The sequence below is a fragment of the Panthera uncia genome, assembly GCF_023721935.1.
Source record: "Panthera uncia isolate 11264 chromosome A3 unlocalized genomic scaffold, Puncia_PCG_1.0 HiC_scaffold_11, whole genome shotgun sequence".
Taxonomy (NCBI): domain Eukaryota; kingdom Metazoa; phylum Chordata; class Mammalia; order Carnivora; family Felidae; genus Panthera; species Panthera uncia.
Window position 1 is genome coordinate 7,173,158 of NW_026057578.1, and position 19,300 is coordinate 7,192,457.

The following is a 19,300-nucleotide window of genomic DNA, read 5'->3' on the forward strand; positions in this document are numbered from 1 at the left end:
GGGGTAGGGAGAAGGTGTCCCACCTTCACAACCTACCAACTTGACTATTAAGGGATCTGTTTATTTTCTTTATATTTTCCACTAGAAACCAGACATAGTACGGAGCATATTTGGGTGTGAACATCTGTGCAGTCAGAAAATACACAAAGTCCATTCATTTACCAAATTCAATAAATATTTATTAACAACTTACTTTGTAACAGATATTATGCAAAAGAATACAAGGAAGGCGGGATGCCCATCCTCATGGTATTTACCCATTTAGTGGTAACAACAGGCATGTAAATGATCAGTTGCATGTTCTGTAGAATATGCAGTGTCACAGTATCACTGGGCATCTGACCCAGACTAGGGGTTCAAGAACAGTTTCTAGGAGGAAAGAATATCTATACTGAGACTTCTACCAAGAAGAGGAGGTAGATGGTAAGAAAAGCATGTTCCAGAAATAAAGGAATAGCCAGAGGTAAGAGAATTAGATTAGCGAGGTACATGGTGGTCAGACCACAAAGAACCTGGTAAGGCCTGTAATAGAGTTTGGGCTTTATTGAGGGTTTTAAGTAATAATAATAATAATAATAATAATAAAGAATTAACGTCTATATAGTTCTTAAATAGTATGCTTTTCAAGTATTAACTTATTCAATCTCATAACAGCTACATGAGGTAGGTATGATTATCATTACCCCCATTTTACAGAAAAGAAAATTGATGCATGGAGAGGTTAACTAACTTCCTCAAGGTCATGACAGCCAGGATCACACCCAAGTAGTCTGTCTCCATAGTCCCTGCCATAAACCCCATGCCATACCAGGAACAAGGGAATGGCATGTTCAGATTTTCATCTTCTTTTAATGTTTATGTATTTATTTTTGAGAGAGAGAGAGAGAGAGAGAGCATGCGCGAGCATGCACGAGCTGGGGAGGGGCAGAGAGGTAGGGAGAGAGAGGATTCCAAGCAGGCTCCACACCATTAGCACAGACTCTGATGCTGGGCCCAATCTGATGAACCATGCGTTCACAACCCGAGCCAAAATCAAGAGTCAGACACTTAACCGACTGAGCCACCCAGGCACCCCAGATTTTCATTTTTGAATATTCACTTGCTTTACAGCATGGAGCTAGGTTTGGACAAGTGGACAAGAAAAAATAGAAACCTCTTTAGAAAGCTGGTGGACTGATTCCTGAAGATAGATGCCAGAGACTGTATATTAGTGGCAAAGGCCGTGGGGAAAAGGATAAATATTGGAGAAACATATAGAATGTGGTCAGTAGGTATTGGTGATTAATTGGCTACATGGAATGAGAAATCGTCAAATGCTGGCCACAGGATGGCTGATGGTGTTCTTCAATGAAAAGAGAAACATGGAATGTGAAATTGGTCTTTCCTTCCTCCCTCCCTTCTCCCTTCCCTTCCCTCCCCTTTCCCCCCTTATCTCTCTCCCTCTTTCACTGTCTTCGAATTCTTTCTTTACCAAATTTATAACGTATGTTTTGCAGAGAGGTGACTGAGTTCATTTCTGGACTTGTTGAATTCTAGACACTAGTAACATTTCTGAACGAAGAAATGGTTAGAGTCAAGGAACTGGAGCACCAAGAAGACAAATGGGGGGGGGTAGGATTTGAAATCAAGTGGCATGTATATAACAACATGGCCCATGGACCTGAGTGAGGTCACCCAGGGAAAGCAGAGAGAGGGAGATTAGGGACTAGACTGGAATCTTGATGTCCAACAACTCAAATGTGAAAAGCTAAAGCTTAATGTTAAATGCCATTATTAACAGCTTCTATTTTATCGGTAGGAATTTTTCAACTCATTGAGCTGTCTTCTGAAGAATACAAAGCTGTGGAGGACAAAAATCATAGGGTTAACTAGACTTAATAACTTTGGCTCCTTGGTGTGCATTTTATTCTCCCTTCCATGTTTAAAAATAATATTGTGTCAGGAAGAATAAAAGGTAAAGAGGTTAATATCAAGTAATTCTTAAGCTTATGAGAGAATGGCAATCAAGTGAGTTTGATAAAATATTTTTTAATGTTTATTTATTTTTGAGAGAGAGAGAGAGAGAGAGAGAGAGAGCAAGCAGGGGAGGGGCAGAGAGAGAGGGAGACACAGAATCTGAAGCAGTCTCCAGGTTCCGAGCTTTCAGCACAGAGCCCAACTTGGGGGCTCGAACTCATGAACTGAGAGATCATGACCTGAGACAAAGTTAGATGCTTAACCAACTGAGCCACCCAGGCGCTCCTATTAAAATATTTTAAATGGCGAATATACAAACACAGGACATGGGGTCAAAATGATGTAAGTTCAAATCCTGATTTCACCTCTTACTATATGAGTGATTTTTTGCAGGTATTTTCACCCACTGAGCCACAATTGTCTGAACTGAGTTCCAACACAGGATAAATGAGGTAATGTCTGTGAATTGCCGTTTTTCTTTTCTTTCTTCCCTAATTAATTAATAAATTTTAGTGCTCCTGATATTTTATTAACTCTGCCTTTTCTGGTATTTCAAAAGAAGATTTTTCCTGTCATCATCTGGAAAAAAAATCCGCAATGCATCCTCTTGGGAATGCCACAAAGAGTTGCTTAGGGTCGTAATTTGAACCCAAGAAACCTATACACTTGGAATTGCTTAACTTTATAAAGAAAAACATCACCTTTGCCAATCCTCTGAATTGCTTAACTTTATAAAGAAAAACATCACCTTTGCCAATCCTCTGTTTTTCAAGAAGTCGAGAACACATCTCTCCTTCATTCCATGCCCACAGGCCTTGGAAAACAGCAATCTATGTCTATAAAACACTCCTAAATTTGATTTATCTTGGAGTACTAGTCACTTAGATGTATAAGCAGGTACTGAGAACCAGTCTAAATCATAAACTCAGTCTCTGTACAGCCTAGTGGTCAAGGGCCCCAGCTTCCTCATTTGCAAAGTGATGGCAGAAGAGAGTGTGGCTAATACTGTAAATCCACAGGTTACTGGGAAATGAAGCAGTAGAGGTTATCGCCTGGCACTTAGTGTGATTATTCTAAATAAAGGTTAATAAAAAAACATATTTTGGCACATTTAAGGGCGAACTTTATATTATCGTGAAAATTCATTTAGGCAAAATAACTCTTTCTCACGTATATAATAATTCTGAGTAAATGTTTATTTCAAATATTTCATTATGTCTATTAACATTTCTATTAAGTCTATCATTCTAGCAATATTTACTTTTAGCTTCTCCTAGAGAACATAGTAATATAGGATAAATGGAATGAATACCCACAGCAGGTTGCCCTCTATTTTCATACCAAAGACAAATGGGAATAATAACTAATCTTGGGTGTGAAGTGTGGCCTTTCAACAGAATACATGAATTCTAAAGACATCTGAAATCCAGGAGTAACCACAAAATGTAAACATAACTCTCATCCTCTCTGTGGACAACAGTACTGAATTTCAGGGTGGTCTATAAAATGTCTTATTTGGAATTAAATAATAATGTCTTAAGTATAATACTTTTCTATCCATTTTTAGATGCAAATTTACAGAGTGACATACACACATCTTCAGTGTGTAATTCTGAGAGTTTGAACCCACTTCCCACAAGTTGATATGGGGAGGCAGACTCCCGCTAATGCTGGCTATGGCCAGGGGTCTCCATCCCTCTTCAAGTGGGCTTTTCATGGGCCATGTTAATGTCTTTATAGTATGCGGCTGGCTGGGTGCCCTACAATTCAATTCTATCACCAGCTGGGTGTTCTACAATTCAATTCAACTCTAACACTGTCTACCAGAGGTAGCATCAGTCCTATAACACTGGCCCCCCCCCTCCCCCCCTTCTCTTAAGACACCAGACATCACTTCAAGTCCAGGTTATCACCTGTGTTTCTGGCCAACCAGCTACATAGATCAGATGTCCTGATGACCCTCCCCTTGGGTATGATTACTTTGCTAGAGTAGCAGCTCATGGAACTCAGAGAAACATTTTACTCACTCTATTACCAGTTTATAATAAAAGCAAATAGCCCAGAAAAGCCAGATGGAGGAGAAACATAAGGCAAAGTAAGGGGAAAGGGCACAGTGCTGCCATACTGTCTCCATGCCTGCCACTGTCCCCAAATCTCCAAGTGTTTACCAACACAGAAACCCTCTGATTCTGGTCCTTTTGGGTTTAGAGGGAGGCTTCATTGCATAGGCATGATTGATTAAGTCACTGGTCTTTGGTGATTGATTGAACTTTTACCCCCCCTCTTCTCCACAGAGGCTCTGAGGTGGTACTGAAAAGTGACGAAAAGGGGGGCTGAAAGTGGCTTCTCTAGCAACCAGCCTCCATCCTTAGGTGCAATCCAAATCTATCATTAACACAACAAAAGACACTTTGCTCCCAACCGCTCAGGATATTCCAAAGGTTTGAGGAGCTCTGTGTCAGAACTAGGACAAAGACCATAACTCACAGTACCACAAATTCAGTTAAGAGTTGATAAATGCATATACTATGTAATGCATATCTCTATAGAGATACAGAACATTTTTGTCATCCTGAAGGATTCCCTTGTGCCTTTCCAATCCATTCTTGATCATTAATTCAGAAGCAGCCATTGTTCTAATTTTTACAAAAGTGGACTAATATTTAACTATTCTAGTACTTTATATACTGGGATTATCCAGCATGTATTCACTTGGGTCTGGCATTTCTCATTCAACACTCTATTTGGTGGTGGTGGTGGGGGGGGTATATCCATGTTGTAACGTATATTACTTTGCTCCTTTTATTGCTAAGTAGCATGGATATGACACTTAAAAATAATTCCATTCTTCTGATGATGGATGTATGGAGTATTTCCAATCTGGGGATATAAGCAAAATTGCTATGAACATTCTTGAATATTCACTGGGTGAAATTATTTACTCAGGTAAATACCTAAGCGTGGAGTTGCAAGGTCACAGAATTGGTGTACGGTTTATTTATAAGAAAGTGCCAACTGTTCTCAAGACGGTTGTACATTTTTACACTCCTTCCAAAAATGTATGAGAGTTTCAGTTGCTTTGGACCCTTGCCAACATCTAGTGGTTAGATTGGTGGGTCAGTCTATCAAGTGCATATACAGTGGTGTCTCATTGTAGCTTTAGTTTGCATTTTTCCCTGATGACTAATGACATGAGCATTTTTTTTTTATTTTTTATTTTTTAATGTATGAAATTTACTGTCAAATTGGTTTCCATACAACACCCAGTGCCATGAGCATTTTTTTCATGTACATATTGACCATTGTTCTTGTCTTCCTTTGTGAAATACCTGATATTGTATTTATTATTGGCTTTTTTCCTTCTTTATTATTGTTGTAGGATTTCTTCATTTGTTTTGCATATGCTCTCCTAGCCATGGCATGTGTGTTAATTTTCTTAATAATGTCTAATGAACAGAAGTCAAATTTATCAGATTTTTGCCTGGAGGCTTAGTGTTTCTGTGTCCTAAGAAATTTTTGCCTAAACCAAGGTCATAAAGATATTTATTATGCTTTATTTTAAAAGTGTTACAGTTTTAGCTCATATATATATATATATGAGTTTATATATATATAAAGTCATATATATATGACTTTATATATATATAAAGTTATATATATATAAAGTTTATATATATGACTTTATATATATATAAAGTTATATATATATCTTATAAATAATTTATATATAACTTATAAAGTTATATATATAAAGTTATATATATATACAGTTTATGTATATGAGTTTATATATATATATGTTAGCTCATATATATATATATATAAGCTCATATATATATATATATATATGAGTTTTAGCTCATATATTAAGTCTATGTTTATCTTGACTTAAATTTTGCATAGGAAGTGAAGAAAGCATCAAGGTTGATCTTTTGTTCCATCTATATCTCCAATTGTCACAGCATCATTCATTGAACAGATGCTCTTTTCCGCATTGAAATGTTTTGGTAGTTTTGCTAAAATAATCGATTAACCATACACACATATCTATTTCTGGTTTCTCTATTCAGATCTCTTGATTCATTTATCTATTTTTGTACCAATGCCATGCTAAGTTAATTACTGTAGAATTATGGCAAGTCTTAAAATCAGGTAAGGGAAAGTCTTTGCTATTTTTTTAAGTTTATTTTGAGAGAGAGGGCACACATGCGTGAGAGAGAACACAGGCAGGGTAGGGACAGAGACAGAAAGGGAGAGAGAGAATCCCAAGCAGGCTCCACACTTAATGTGGAGCCGGATGCAGGATTCAATCACGCAACCATGAGATCATGACCTAAGCCAAAACCGAGAGTCGACTGCTTAACTGACTGAGCCATCCAGGCCCCAATCTTTGCTATGTTTATAATTTTTTTTTTTGGTCTCAGTCTAGGTTAAGGTCTAGACCTTAAGCATTTCTATATAAATTTTAGAATCTGATGGGGTGCCTGGGTGGCTCAATCGGTTGAGCACCCGACTTCAGCTCAGGTCATCATATCACAGCTCGTGAGGTTCGAGCCCCATGTGGGGCTCTGTGCTGACAGCTCAGAGCCTGGAGTCTGCTTCAGATTCTGTGTCTCCCTCTCTTCTGCCCCTAATCCTCTCGCATTCTGTCTCTCTCTCAAAAATAAATAAACATCAATTTTTTTTTTAATTTTAGAATCTGTCAAATTAACAACCACCATAAAAATACTGAGATTATGATTAGGATTGCATTTATTCTCTAGATAAAGTTGACAGTTAACAATACAGGGTCTTAACATACAGATATGTCTATTTACTTAGATATTAATTTTATTCTTAGCAATACTTTGTAGTTTTCAGTAGAGGATTCTTGCACGTCTTTCATAAAATTTATCACTATTTTATTATATTGATGCTATTGTAATTAGTATTTAAAAATAAATTCCAATTTTGGGCAAGTATATAGAAATACGTTTTCTTTTCATATATTAACACTGGATCTTGCAATCTTGTTAAATCCCCTTATTAGATTCAGTAGCCTTAGAAATATATACATAAAAAATTACTATTTATTTTAAAGTAATCTCTACACCCAACATGAGCCTAGCATTCACAACCCTGAGATCAAGAGTCACATCCTCTTCTGACTGAGCCAGTCCGGTGCCCCTACATAAACAATTATGTCATCCGTAAATAAAGATAATTTAAAAATTTCTTTTAATGTTTTATTTATTTTTGAGAGAGAGAGCAGGAGTGAGGGAGGGGAAGAGAGAGAGGAAGACACAGAATCTGAAGCAGGTTCCAGGCTGTGCGCTGTCAGCACAGAGCCCGATGTGGGGCTTGAACCCATAAACGGTGAGATCCTGACTTGAGCTGAAGTCAGACACTTAACCAACTGAGCCACCCAGGTGCCCCAATTTTACTTATTTTTAATGTTTATAGCTTTCCTTTCTTTTATTACTTTTTTTCACGTATTTGCATATGTATTTATTTACTTAGGCATTATCACACTTACTGGTACCTCCAGTAGCAAGATGAATAAAATTGGGTGTTCTCAATATTACGGAAAACTTGTTCTGTCTTTCATGATAGATCTTCGAGAGAGATCTTTACAATGGTACTTGTGTATTTTTCATATATCCCCCTCAGGAAATTTAACAGATTGAGGAAGTCTCTGATTTTGCTTAATGCTTTTTTTTTTTTTTAATTTTTTTTTTCAACGTTTTTTATTTATTTTTGGGACAGAGAGAGACAGAGCATGAACAGGGGAGGGTCAGAGAGAGAGGGAGACACAGAATCGGAAACAGGCTCCAGGCTCCGAGCCATCAACCCAGAGCCCAACGCGGGGCTCGAACTCATGGACCGCGAGATCGTGACCTGGCTGAAGTCGGACGCTTAACCGACTGCGCCACCCAGGCGCCCCTGTTCAATGCTTTTGATGATTCTATGTCAATGGCTGAATTGAATTGAAGCCCTCACATATTTTATCCAGTTTTATTGTTCTGTTTGGTGGGGAAAGGGGGATGAGACACATTATTCTGTTATGGTTGAATCAGAAATCTGTTACCCACTCTTCTGAGTGAAATATAATGTTTATGATTAAATTGGTGAACATTTAATAATAAAAATAACCATGACAATAATAGAACCAAAAGTGCATGGAGTACCTACTACGTATGTGCTCCACATTCTCTAATGCAATACTAACAACAGTCCCACAAGACAAGTCTTGGTGGAGACGTGAACCCTGAGATTGTCTACAGAGTAAGTATCTGGCTCAAAGAAACATAGCTTGGAAAATGAATAGTCTGAATTACCTTATTCTCAAGACACACTTGTTTCAATACTATGTAATATTATTGTTTGTTACCTTTGACACCGAAGTTCTTTTAATGGCTACCTACTACGCGTAAGACATTGTTGAGTTATGGACGTTCTTTCTGAAGGTACCTTTGAACTGCTGCTATGTCTACTTCACTCTGGGTACATTAATTCTCTTTGTCAACAGCTTTTGTGTCAAAACGTCTAGCCAAATTCTGAGTTTGACAGCACAACCTTCATTTTTCATTTCTAAGCCTCAGATTATAGAGAATATGAAATATGCATGGATACTTTACAGAACCCAGCCATGGCTCTATAGAAGTAGATGCCTTCTATCAAAAATATATTGTCTCGGGGTGCCTGGGTGGCACAGTCTGTTAAGCATCCGACTTCAGCCAGGTCACGATCTCGCAGTCCGTGAGTTCGAGCCCCGCGTCAGGCTCTGGGCTGATGGCTCGGAGCCTGGAGCCTGCTTCTGATTCTGTGTCTCCCTCTCTCTCTGCCCCTCCCCCGTTCATGCTCTGTCTCTCTCTGTCCCAAAAATAAAAAAAAAAAAAAAAAAAAAAGTTGAAAAAAAAAATATATTGTCTCACTCAGAGAGATACAAAACCTATACATGACAGACTACAGCTCCCCTTTTACCCTGAAGCTTCTCATTCACAGAATGTTCAAATTTGATGCAAACAATAATGGTTTAATTCAGAGGGCCTTTTGAAGATCATCATCTAATTGAGAATAAATATGAAAGGACATAGCATGTATGGGCTACCGATCCCTGGAAATCAGCAGGTAAATGGTTCAGCTGAGTAATTCATCAATTATGAGTACCAGCTTCTTTCATTAGTTTAAGAAGTATTTATTGATCGTCTGAGTGCAAAATTGATGGCCTCCTATGGCCCAGACTGGAAAAAACGGTGATGAATGACAGATGTGGTCCCAATCACCCCCAAACAATCTAGATTTGCAAGTACCATGTGCAAAACCCTCTGTGATAGATTCTATAGGTTGATGTCCATAGTGAGGGTTGATAAAAATCACTCACATTTCAAGTGTTTATTGGGTTTGAGGCTATGAGGTATCTCAGGAAAGCCTCATTTTAGAGACTGGGAAACTGAAGCTTAAATATGAGGAACTTGCCAAGGCCACGCTCTTTTACATGACAGACATGAGGTTAATATCTGGTCCCCCGATTCTGCATCCTTTGCTTTTAGCTGCTGTGTTTTACAACCTCCACCAATGATGTATGTTAGATCCGTGCAGGCAACTGAATTGTTTGAAAAATTATTTATAACAATTTGTAAGGTTAAATATCCCTAGAAATGAGTCCTCTCCTTGGAATTTTCATTTTTTACCCCCCCCCCCTTAGGCTCTCTTATTTTCCTTTCCTTCACCTGAAGACCATCCAAATGCCTTTCATTACATGACACATTTAATCCAACCTGTGTCAAATGAGCCCTGCCCCAAGTCTTTCATAAAATCACTAATTCTCAATTAGTTACATGCTAGTCTACATGTGCTCCCTGGACAAAAGTCACAATGGACTTGTATCTGTCTTCCTGAGTCCCAAGCTTTTTCCCTCTTGGCACTAGCTGCCCCCACCCAAGCCTGGTACACCTTGCTTCCTGATCTTAGCATTGATGGTTCTTCCTCACCAGGTCTTGGCTCAGAAGTCGCCTCGTTAGAGGATTAAGACTTCAACATATCTTTTTTGGGCAATGCAGTGTGCAACCCATAACATGCTCATTCATTTGATCCCTGTCTTATATATGAGAAAATAGAGAATTGGATAGAAAAATTTGCCTAAAATTGTATGCACAGCATGAAAGGCAGCCTAAATTCCAATCCCGTAGATTTGACTGAAGGGTCTCTTCCCCCACAATGAGGCTTGCAACTTTCATAGAAATCACATGAAATTGGGTAGCAAGTGGGGGGAGCACACAACCGGCCTAAAACCTCCTAACATAGGTCATCGACCCTTGGCAATTCTCGACTGGGGTGGTATCACCCTCTAGAGAGCACATTAGAAGATGTCCACATCTCCTTGTTATAATGACTGGGTGGTAGTCACGGTCACGAAGAAACAGAATAAATGGGCAAAAATTGCTGGCCAACAATGGGCAAAAATTGCTGGGCCAACGTCTCGAAGGGCATCTATGGCCTGTGTACAATTGTCTTTGCTGAGAATGGGTGTTTCTGCCATTGGCGCTAGGGTTCACAGGTACACAAAGCTCTAGTAATGACTGGACCGTTTCTCCTTAACAGAGGACTGTCCCTCCCAAGATGCCAGTTGAATCTCTGTTGGCAGGTGGTCGTTACACCTCTCTGTTCCAGGGAGATCGGCATCTTTGATGCCTTCTACCTGTACTCACCTTTTCTCCTTGTGCCCTCATTCAGTGTATTTGTCACTTCGCCCCTCACCAGAATGCCCCTCCTTGTTTTTTAGCTGAGTCTACTCATCCTTGATAATTCAACTGAAGTCCCATTTCTCCTCCATGAAATCCTGAAGCAGGGTTCATAGCACACAATTTAACGTATTGCTATATATTGTTTCATTTTGTTTTGATCGTATCCTGTGTCTAGGTCTTATTTCCTTCCCCCGATTAGATTCTGAACTTTTTCCTGGGTCTCCACAGTACCCAAGACAATTCTGGGCACAGAGATAGCGATTTTTAGAAACAGGCAGTATCTAGAGCAGCTTGTTCAGAGAGCAGTTAATTCCTCTCAGGCCAGGCACCTCGTGTGTTTAGTTTTCAGAAACCTCATTATGCACAATTTAGAGTTAGGAAAGGACTTTCTGCGGAGTGTCTGGCCTACTCTGCTCTTTATTATGTCGTCTGTAAACTAACAACCGAACTTTGTATTATAAACGTATTGCACGTAATAAAGTATAATTAAGCATAAGAAGAAAACACAAATAGTCTGCAATCCTGCCACCTAGTATAGCCACAACTTTTGTATATACCTCAAGATACATATTTTTGCATAGTGTAGAATGGGAATAAATTAGGCCTACCTTTGTAATTGGCTTTTTTTTCACTTAATATTTCATGAGCACTCAACCGTATTAATAAACATTGACACCCTCACTTTGAAACAGCTGGATAGTATTCTCTTTCATGAACGGAGCATCATTTGGGTCGAATGTTTCAATTATTCATGTCTTTCCCAAATATTTCCTGACTTCTTGCTACATAGCAGACACCGTTCTAAGGGCCGGGGATATGGTCTAGACAAAACAGACAAACCCCTTGCCCACCAGACGCTGTTGTTCTAGTGGGGAAGTCTTTCTAGTCCATGTTTCTTGTGAAGACTACGTCAGCGATTCTCAGGGTGGTCTGCCCTCCAAGAGTGATGTGTCTTGCAGCGGACATTTGGCAAGGGCCGGAAAGATTTTTTGTGGTCACAACTTACCAGGGGGCAGCTAGGATTGCTACTGATAGCCAGTGGGTACAGGCCAGGGATGCTGCTGATGTCCTCTCAGGTACAGGGTAGCCTCCCAAGACAAAAAAGGATCTGGTCCAAAATGTCAATAGTGCCAAGGTTTAGACACATGGCTCTACTTTGAGACAATATACTTCTAGCGAAAACAAATACACTTTTAATTTAGTCTCCCTGTGTAGAAGCCTTAATATGCTTCGTCACTTTGCTAAGAACTCTGTTCCCCTTTGCTACTTCCGCCAAGATTTGAGGTCCAGAGGCTGCCAGTTAGAACCTCTTCTTTGACTGAAAGTCAGAATATTAAATAATAGAATGTCAGGCACCAAAGAATAAATTGGGAAGGTGACTGAGCACAGGGATGTAAGAAGAACTCCACTTATCTTAATACCCATCATTTGATTTGCAGTTAGCACCCCAGATTATGATCCTGATAGTGGGGGTGCTGTTTGAAGATTATGGGGGCTAAATATAGTTTCATTGCAGGAAAACTAGCTCCAGACCGCTTTCTCCTTATTGCTGTGACTTTTTAAAAATTTCCTTCAGAAAAAGAGCAAGTATTGACCTGAATGTAAAAATCAATGTTTTAAATTTTTCTTTTTTTTATGAAGAAAGCTTATTTCATATACACTTTGAAAATATTTTTTGTTTGACCTAGAAAGGGGATGGATAATTTACAGAGGACATAGTGAAAATTAAGCAGCTGGATGTGAACTGCACCCACATGTTATGAACACAGATAGGATACCAAAAGTGAACCATTTATTAATACATGGCTTGGTAGACATATGTACCCAAATCTCAGTCCGAAAATTACTTTTTGGAAGGAAGGGGGGGGAGGGTAAGAATAAAAAAACACAACCCAAAACAAGTTTGCTACAATCTCTTACATTTACACTTGGAGGAATTTAATCATTTTTATTTATTTTGCTGTCACCGTGGTCATTATTCATTTTAAAACATTTTATCATACACAATCTAGACATGTGAATTGTTAAAAAGTGACTATTATGGACATAGGAAGTCACCATCAAAATGTATTAATGGGCTATATTAGGGGGTGGGAGCAGTTGCCATATTATGTTCTTTTGTGTTAAATCAAGCAGATTTTAAATGGTAAATGATACCCCTTCATTATGGGCTTGAATACACAGGATTCACAAACTCACATGTAGACAGCCAATTTGAATATTTTGTAGAGTGGAATAGTCAAGTAATATGCTCTATTTTCTACTTCACTTTGTGTATAAGACTGCTATGATGGAATTCTTATATGCAACATATAACAATAGAGTCTTTCTGATTCTTTAAACCTGAAAACTTCAGTGTTTGAAGTGGAAATTCCTAATATTCAACTATTTCTTCTGTTTCCTAGAAAAATAGAAATATTTGTATAGTCCATTTTGTAACGAAAAGAACAGCCCATATATATCCTCCAAAACTGAGTATCTTCCTGAACATTTACACTTGATATGTTGCTTGGAATTATGTCCTATGAACTTAGAAAGTTGTTTATATGCTGTAAGACTCATTTTTTCTAAATGTGCAAGAAAGGAAAATGTGAAAGATAATATCAATTTTTCAAGCTTATTGCAATTTATATAAATTAGACAAAAGCAAAATGGCTTAGCACAGACTGGTATACAGACAGTTGGTACAGAGATATTAATGACTCTCTTTTCTATAAAAGAAGTCATAGATTGTTTGAATTAAAGCTACATATATTAAGATGAATAAGTCTTGGAAACACTATGTTGAGTCAAGAGCAAGGGCAGGGAGACGGTATAGTTGGAGAGGACAACCCAAGGTGATTCTATCCATGTGAGTAACGAGGTGGGATGGTAGAACCTATAAGTACTGTTGTATTATTCTTTATAATTTGTTGCCTGCCTTTATTAAAAATATAATTGAGTATAAAATTGAGCCTGTTCCCTATTTAGTGATCATCAGAAAATGTGGTTAATATTGGCCACACTGCATGGCACCTCTCTATCCTCATCTATCCCCCAGTGAGCAAAATTTGAGCTCAGTATTTCTGTAGCACAGAAGCTTGGAATATTATTCATATATTGTTCTCTGTGTGTACTTACTCAGTGGTTTTTATACCCAATAAGATGATTTTCTTTGTTGACTGCCATTATAAGGTTTTCTTCCTCTCTACAAATCTCTATACCCAGGTGCTTATCTATTTATGTTTTGTAGCTCCTCACAAAAGCTCATGTCAAACAAAATAAATACTATGTATTTTTAATATAGCTAGGAAGAATAGTGAGATTTGATGTTAGTCACCCAACAATTGATGGGATGTTTCTGGGATTCTAAGCCCATATGTTACCTCCAATTCACATATGCTTGAAACCTTCACTGGACCGTGGTTATGAGTTTCAGAAAGGTCTGTCTTAGGCTTGCTATGGTACTGGTAAAAAAATGTAAGATTTTTTCATTATCTAAGTATAATGCTCATAATAAAAGAAAGACCTGACTTAGTATTTTTAATCTCTTTTTTTTCTAATGCGATCCTCAAATAAACACTTGACTGATTGACAGTTAGTAGGTGTTACCTTCTAATTTGAAAATGAATTTTAATTCAACCTTCACACTGTTGAAGAAAAGTATTACTATTCACTCAATAATTAGGCTTAATTGGTCTGAGGATTTAAAAGCTTCCTTAACACTAAACATTTCAAACTGTGTCTATTTCACAACTTTAAGTGGACTCCTAAGACTACAACTACAAGATAGAGTTTATCAGCCTGTGGTATATTTCCATAAGCGAGCAAATGTAAATGCCCAATTGCTGATATTTGAAAATAAAAATCAAAACTGAAATAGAAATAATGTATTTTCTGATTTCTGGACTGCATAGGATACTGATTTTTTTTTTTTCATATCAAAGATGGACTATATTGCTTTCTTACCTGCCTTTTAATCTGCATAATCATTAAATATCTACCAATCAATAGGACACCAAAACCACAAGCAACAAAAGCAAAATTAGACAAGTGTGACAACATTAAAAAGCTTCTGGGCAGCAAAGAAAACCATCAACAGAGTGAAAGGCAACCTACAGCCTGAGAGAAAATAGTTGCCAACCATACATCTGATTAACATCCAAAATATATAAGGAAACTCCTACAACTCAAGAGAAAAAAAAAATCCAATCACCATTAAAAACTGGGCAATGGATATTTCTCCAAAGAAGGAATACAAATGGCCAAGAGGTATATGCAAAGGTCCTCAGTATAGCTAATCTCTGGAGAAACCCATATCAAAACCACAAAGAGCTATCATCTCACATGTTAGAATGGCTATTTTCAAAGCAAAACAAAACCAAATAAAACACAAAACCTGTTGGTGAGGATGTGGGAGAAACTGGAACCCTCATGCACGGTGGGTAGGAATGCCAACTGGTGCAGCCACTCTGGAAAACTGTCTGGAGGTTCCACACAAAATTAAAAATAGACCACATGAGCCAGCAATCCTGCTTCTGAGCATATATCCAAAAAACTCTGAAATCAGCATTTAGAGGAAACATATGCACTCTGATGTTCATTGCAAGCATTGTTCACGCTAGCCGAGGTACAGAAACAACCTAAATGCTCGTTGGCAGATAAAGAAAGAAACTACAGTATATACGTAAGTAATTATTCAGGCTTAAAACAAAGGAAATTCTGACAATTAGGATAAACCTGGAAGACGCTGTGCTAAGTAAAATAGGCAGACACAGAATAACAAATACTGTACAAGTTACTTATGCGAGGTCTTTAAAATAGGCGAGCTTATAGAAACAGCAGAATGGTGGTTACCAGGGATGAAGGAGAGGGAAAAAGGGAGCTGTTGTTCAAAGGGCATCAAATCTCAGTCATGTGAGATGAATAAATTCTCGAGATCTACTACTCAACATTGTGCCAATGGTAAATAATACTGTATTGTGTACTTAGAAATATGTCAAGAGGGTAGATCTCATGTTAAGTGTTCTTGCCACAATAAAAGTATTTAAAAAGTATATCTATCAATCATATTATCTGCCATTAAACATCTCCCATATTTCAAATATTCGGTCAGACTTTTTACATGCATTAAAAAGAAGCCTCACAACAGTTTATGAGATAAATTATTGTTTCTATTTTAAAATAAGCAAGTGAATAAGCAAGTGAATTCCAAGAAAGTGTGATAAATGTTGCTTTTGTCTGACTAACAGAGTTTTGCCACCCCTCACCTTGAAGATGGGGACATGGCCCATGCTGGGAACATTGTAACATCTACAGGAGTGATTTTGTAATGATCACAAGATCAATCGAACTTGGACCAATCCAATGAATTCTCTGGTATTTTTCCGATTGAAACTGGTAAGGAAGACTTTTCTTCTAATCAGGTCATAGAATTGGACGTAAGTGAACGTGATGTAGACAGCAGCCATATTTCCTGCTATTCAGACAAAGAGAAAACCCAGCTTTGATCGAAGACATGAGGGGAGAATACTAAAGAATTCCTAATGACTTGGAGTGTCTGGACCTAATTATACTCAGAGTTTCTCAATTTTGGCACCACTGACATTTTGGGCTAAATATTTCCTCATTGGGGGAAGAGTCTCAGCCTCTTGTGCTGACCTCTACCTGGCAGTAGATGCCAGAAGCACCCACTTTCCTGCAGCTGGGACAAGGATGCCTTCAGACTTTGCCAAATTTCTCCTGGGGAGTGGGATGAGGAAGGGCAAAATCACCCTCTATTGAGAACCACCGAGTTACGATGAAGACTATCATTACCATTGTGCTTGCCAATTATTCGAGCTATAATCTTCATTTGCTTAAACTAATCTGAATTTGGTTTCTGTAAATTATAACCTAAGGAATCTTGACTAATTTGAAAATGATCAGTAACTTGGCCAACGTCATAGAACACTTTGCTAAGGGAGGTGAATGTATGCCGTAAGTAAAACAAAAGAACTTACCGAATTTTATACATTTGCATAATACATTACAGAATATATATACATTTTTTTATCATTTTATTATTTATTTTTGAGAGAGAGAGAGAGAGTGAGTGCGTGCAGGGGAGGGGCAGAGAGAGAGAGAGGGAGACACAGAATTTGAAGTAGGCTCCGGGCTCTGAGCTGTCAGCACGGAGCCTGACGTGGGGCTTGGACCCACAAATTGTGAGATCATGACCTAAGCCGAAGTCAGACACTTAACTGACTGAGCCACTCAGGTGCCTCTATCTATCTATCTATCCATCTATTTATTTATATCTATATATCTATATCTGGGCCTGGGGTGGAAAATGATTCGATATGTTGCGGGATCTGGGGCTGGGCAGACAGCAAGTGGGATCGAGGAGACCTTGAAGCAGCACTTGGAGGACACAGTGTAGAATCTATCCATTGTTGGAGTCTTGTACACAGATTCACAAGAACTTAATCTGGCCAGGGGATCCAGTCAGAGGACATGCTGGGGTGATGTCAGTTCCAGCCCATCCAGCAGCTCAGCTAACCTCAGACCCCACTGATATCCCTATGGTGTATCTAGAATCAGATAATGGGAACATCATGATCCAGAAACACGATGGCATCACAGTGGCAGTGCGCAAAATGGCCTCGACATGAGTTCTCCAGCAGCCTGTCACAGGGGCTCAAGCCTACCGATGCTAATTACCTTGCAGAACTATTAAAGTTCCAGTGGTTAGGCCAATTATTTAGTGTGCATTGGACACTTTGCTATTAATTATAGAGTAGGCTGCATTTTGACACTCAATGGACTGACTTATCAAAATATTAGTAAGAAAGGATCATGTTTTTGAAGGAGCAGATCTAGGTCATTTTGTACACAGAGTTTTGTTGTGTTCAATAAATCTGGTTGGAGGAAAAAAAAAATAAGTAAATTGTCTAGACTGTGGACCCATGAAACACACTGAGAGGTATTTCCAAAAAATGTATTCCGAGTTCAGCTATGTTTGGGAAATGACTGGTTAAACCAGCAAAATCACTTTCTTTTTTATAATAGGATATCTCAGAGACTCTAGTATGATAGTGTGCTTTAATAATCTCCATCAGTTTCTCAAGTTTCTTTGGCCAAGTCTTTTTTAACAGGCCCAGATAACATCTTTCAAGACTAACATTCTGCAGAACTCAACATGGTAAGTGCCATGGCCGACCAATAGGAAAGGCAGGCCAATTAGGGCGGACAGAAATTTAGGGATAGAGCATGACGTGTTGTCTGTACATGAAGAAGTAGAAGCCTGGCCATGTTGAAGTTCATAGATCCCTTTGCTGAGTAGGTTTATCTGCATTTGGAGAGAAGTGGGGAGTTACGACAGAGCCTCTCATCTACAACAGAGAGTTTGGACACTACCCTCCAAAGGCAATTAGAGAGAGTTACTGAGAATAACCTGACTGCCTGTGACTTTGGGAAATCTCTCTGTCATGTGGCGGAGGGCATGCGTAGGGTAAGACAGCAGGCAAGCCAATCATTTAGGATCCACTAGAGTCAATAACGGAAGTGGTGAGGGCTTCAACTAAATCAGTGGCAACGAAAATGGGTGAAATAGAGTGATTTGAGAAATATTAATGCAAGTTATTGCATATTGCTAATCTTCCATTATACAATGGCATTTTTAACCACTTTGACAGGCCATCTTAATTTCAAAGACTCCATTTTTTCACAGCAGTGAAGAGAATTCTATAGGAAGGCGATAAACATAAGTATTGTGGCTGGCTTAGAATCTGGCCTCACTAGAAGAGGAATTTTTTAAAGAAATGTTTCTAGAAGCCAGTTCTATGAGCTCTATAGGAGACTCCATTTTTATCCATAAAACATAAAAATACTAATGTACCCTATCCTGATATTCCAATACACAGGTGTCATGTCTGCTTTGAGCCCCTTGTGTGGGTTTTCTTTGTAAATTTGCAAGTGGAAAACATCAAGTCTTCCCCCCCCTTACCCCCTTCATGTGTTAAAACCATTGGGGTTGTAATGGGCATCTTTGGATCTGATCCCTTCTGGCTCTTGCTGTTTCGGTTGCCTGCATGCTGGAAGATAAGGATTTGGCCAACCGGCAAGGGCTTGCACAGGGGAGCTCGCAGGGTCTCACTCATGCCTGGCAGCATGTGAACACTCAATGTCATTATGCAAGTTATCATCAATCAGCAGGCAGCTGCTTTCAGGACTTCCAGCCGGCAAGGCAAACATTTGTGCTCATGGCTTCCTCCCTGAGCGTGCTGGACCCAGGGCCCATCAGACAAGAGCGCTGTATACACAATCACTGCCCGCTGCTCTGGACCACTTGAGCAGATGTTCCAGGCTGGGGTCAGGATGCTCACCTGGAAGCCCTGTTGGAGCTCAGAGGAAGATGTGCAGATTAGAGACTGTCTGCTCGACACAAAGGACTTTCTATGAAAGGGCTGGGCAGGAAGAGGCAAAGCTGAGGATAAATCTAACAAAACATTTTTCGATAAAATAGCCTGGATGATGTAGACACAGGAGCGTGGGAACAGCCTAAAACAAAATGCAAAAGACAACAAAACCTTTGGATTCTGATGTAATGACAGGGAGGCTGGCCAGCTGTGTGAAAGGAAGAAGAAGAAAGAACATTG

The 19,300-nt window shown here is 38.9% G+C and overlaps 1 pseudogene; it reads left to right on the forward strand.

Moving 5' to 3' along the window:
- Positions 1 to 16,992: 16,992 nt before the first annotated feature.
- Positions 16,993 to 17,629, forward strand: LOC125936358 (ragulator complex protein LAMTOR5-like; annotated as a pseudogene).
- Positions 17,630 to 19,300: the final 1,671 nt, after the last annotated feature.